Raw genomic sequence first — 4,176 nt, forward strand, 5'->3', positions numbered from 1 at the left:
AGCTGAAAGTTCATGCCACTGATTTTTCCCCTTGATCCAGATACTGCTAAGGATAACATCCTCATTCTCTCTTGAGCTATGACAGCAAGTACCATTGCCAGAAGGCAGATGTAGTTGACAGGGATTCTCAGGCAAAACAATTTTGTGTTAGCTACTCCCTTCCAAGGACAGAGAATCTTTTGGCACATTTTTCAAGTAGGAAATTAGAACTTAAGAAAAGAGAAAGCCAACTTTCTTTGTCTTCATCCAGACACCAATACTGCCTTCATATCACAAAGGATAGAAGGCCTTTGTTTTCTCAGTATTGTTTGAAATACTAGAGGTGCCCATAGAGGGGAAATCTTTGTTTATGGAGGCACAGCAGGGAACTGTAAGCACACAACAGTTTCTTCTAGGTTCTTAAACAAAACCCAGAACAATTAAGGTAACACATCTCTCTCAAGGGGCCAGATCTCTTGACGAGGAACACCAGAGCATCCACACAGCTTTCAGAATTCCTTATACAGAGCCCATCATCCCATTCAATGCAGTCTTATATCCTCAGGCCCTTCCTACCAGCAGGCTAGGCAAGACCTCCACAAAGAACAACTCATGGAAACCTTCCTACTTGCTTTCTGCTCAAGCAGCATCCCCCATGCCTTCCTACCAAAAGTCTTTTCAAGGTTTGTAACCCCATTCCTTAGGAAACTCCCTAACAATGAGCATCTCTGAAAGCTCAGCCTTCCACCTAAGCTTCAGCAGCTTTTTATCCCCACCTGCATCTGGCCAACAATTGGTCACAGCTGGACAGCATAGGGCCTCTGACTGGGTAACTTTAGGCATCTTCTGGAGCTCTTAAGCCCTGGACTGGCTGCATGTTAACACCTTTTAAGTGGTTAAAAGCACTTGTTATTTGGTTTAACATTACCCTACTCCAGGGCAGGATTATCTTAAATCCACCTAATTTTGCTCCTGTTTTATTAATTTGTGGCCAGGAGCTGGGGCTGCAGCACTCACTCTGCCCTGAGAGAGAAGGGATCTTGTCCTCTCCCTAGCTCCTTGTCCTGTCCTTGCTCACCAAGCCTCTACTGGCAAGTCACAGCTGTGCAAGTGAGGAGCAATCAAAGCAGGTTTTTTGCCTTCAGGTGTGACTGCTCCGCTAAGCCAAACAGCACTAACATGATTAACATTTGTTTGGCTTACAGGGTAAGGTCTGACAGGGCCCATAGGGAAGGCTGTTATTTGTTCCTTAATCCCTGGGTGGCTGTTGACACTTTTAAACCTGATCACAGCAACCTGTCCAAAGGGAGATGTAAACCAAAGACAGCATAAATTATGCACACAAGAAAACAGAATTAATGTTGCAAGGATAGATTTAAATCTGAGTTTTCCTACATTTGAATATTCTACACTGTAATCTTAATACAATTCTATAAATTGGTGCCTTGCATAATCTTGCATCCACCCCCACCCCTTCCTGAGGCCCCAAACCCACCCTGCTCTGAACTGGACACTGATTCAGAATCCAAGCAGGAGGAGAAAGAAGGGGAACCCATGGGCTCTGGTGACCTTGATGTGCCTAAAGTCCTGGCTCAAAGAGAGAAATGATCATCCCTTATTGAGGGATGGAGCCCCTCCAATGCTTCCTTTAGGGATGCATTTAGGAAAGGTTACTTCCTTGGAAGCATTGTTAGGCTCCTTGATGAGATCAAGGGATCATGGAAGATTGAGAATCAAATACCTGAATGATTCCCAACAGTAAATGTTTTCTAGTCTTGGCTCATAATGTAACAATGAAACTTCCAACAGGAGTAGGCAACAAAACACTATGCATACTGTGACCTTCTCACACCTCTCAAAATGCTGACCTTTACCCTTGGCTTATTCAATGTAAATACATGCAGGAACTCAGGAAATCAAGCAACTCTTTTTCAATTCCTAAACCAGAAATGGTTAGACTTCACCTGGCTGCAAGACATGCACACAATCGGGACCAATGAGGCACACAGGCACAGCACTTGGAAGGGAAGAGCCCTCCTCAGCCACAGCACTAGCTATGCTGTGAGGATTACAATCATTGTCTCACAAAAATTGAGACTAGTTTCAGTGGTTGCCTCAAAAGTCATCCCCATTCACTTGCTACTAATCCAAGCCAATTTGGAGCAGGGCTGCCTCCTCCTAATTAGCATCTATGTACCCAGTGAAGGGTGGGAGAGGGTGCACTTTTTTGGAACAATGGCTGACCTCTTACATAGTGACCATGAACCCACGGGTGAGCTTGGCCTGCCCAACGAGCCACCCCTGCACCATGCGGTTCATAGCCCCCATGGTCTCCCTTGCCGTGTGTGACTCATCCAGCACCTTGGCTTGCAGTAGAGCCCACCAATGGCCTGATTGAGCACACCGTGCCCCATGAGGGAGAGGTAGGCGTGATCCCCACCCTGGCTGCTCCAGATGTCAGAGGTCAAGTGCAAGGCTACCTGCAGCCCTGCCTTGTGCAACTCCTCGTTCAAGTACTCCCTGTATGCCTCATACAGGGAGGGCACCACTGCCCTGCTAAAGGTGGTGCATGTGGGCACATTGTAAAATGGGGCCAGAAGTGCTACGAACTGCCTGAACCCTGGCCGCTCGGGAGAAGAGCCGGCTATCCAGAGCAAGCATCTCCCCAGTGCTCTGGGTGATTTCGCTCGCCTTGGGAACACGCCCCCCTTCTGTCCACCTTTCCCCCACTGGTCCAGGGTGGCCTGCCTCTTCTTTGGGGGCAAGGGGGCTTTGGAACAAGCAGGGTACTCCCCTTTTGGCACACTTGCACTAGTGCCAGGTTGAGCAGGATGAAGGGCAAGGAGGTGGTGCCTCCTCAGATGCAGCAGCATGACCATGGTGGAGAAGTGTCTCACAACCCTGCCATGGCTCATGTGCCTTCAGCAGTGCTGGCAGATGGGATCATCTGCCACCTCAAAATGATCCCACATGACACTACTCCCCACTTCTGGGTTGAGGGCAAAGATCCTGCCTTTTCCCTCTTCTCAGCAGGCTGAGGCTGAACTGCAGGAGGAGCTGCCTCAGCTGAGCCACTTGCCTCCACAGCCTCAGCCTCCTCCAAGGTGCTGCTTTCCAGAGGAGACCTGGGTCTAGGGGAAACTTGAGGGGTGTGGAGCACAAACTCTGATTCCCTCTCAGTCCCCAGAATTGCTTGAGCCAGCATGCTCAGCATCCCTGGTTCCAGCTCCAGCTCCTCCTCTGGCAGTGGGTGGCTCATGCTGAGAGCTGAAATTGGGGTGGAGGAGGCAGTGATTCCACTGCTGGTGCCCACTTCTGGACTGAGTGGAGGCGGTGCAGGTACAGGGATGTCAGGTGCAGACACTGCTCCCACTTCGTGGCTTCCACTGGCAGCACTGATGTCATGGCTGCTCAGGAATAGAATGTGTCTGTGTTTGAGACAGGGAGAGCTTGCAGCTCTAGCTCTTCCCCTACCCCTTCTCCCTTCCCTGCCAGAAGACCTGGCACCTGCCTTTCCAGCATGCTTCATATTGATCTTTCTTGTGCTGCAAAAGGTCTGTGTGTGTGTGTGTGAATGCTTTTGTATTGTACGTTTTATTCCCTCTGTTGCGTGCACACACTGGCCTCTTCTTTGAATGTTTGCTTTGGTGTTAAGGGTTATGTAACAATTGTGTGCTGTCTGTCTGTCTGTCTTCTTCTGCTATGAATATTTGATTTTTTTCTATATTGTGTGTGTGTGTGTGTGTGCGCACGCACGTGCATGTGTGCAAGCAAGCTGTGCCTCCCTGCACCATGATATATCACACTGGCAGGGAAAACACACCTTCCTTTTTGCAAAGTTTCCACAAAAAAAAGAGCAAATATAAATTCAAAGAAATAAATTGAATTGTAATACTAATAATAATTGAATAGAATAGCTAAGCTAAGATAAACCCTACCCATTCCTTCATAACAAGAAAAAGGACTAGGCAAGTTCAACTAGTACTGAGCCAGACCAAGCTGCAATGTCTCAGTCTCAATGTTCATCTCTCACAAAGGTCCTGACAGGCACCAAGCTGAGAAAAGGTACAGAATGCCTCAAACCAGAGGCTTTTATGCTCTTTCTAGTCCCACCCCACAGATGCTGCCATTGGAAAGGTAGCCAGTGCGAAATCCATAACCAACTCTCCTGGACTCCTTGCCCTCCTGTGCTGAGAC

This window comes from Gavialis gangeticus, unplaced genomic scaffold (genome assembly GCF_001723915.1).
Source record: "Gavialis gangeticus isolate Ggan-Ray unplaced genomic scaffold, GavGan_comp1, whole genome shotgun sequence".
Classification (NCBI taxonomy): Eukaryota; Metazoa; Chordata; order Crocodylia; family Gavialidae; genus Gavialis; species Gavialis gangeticus.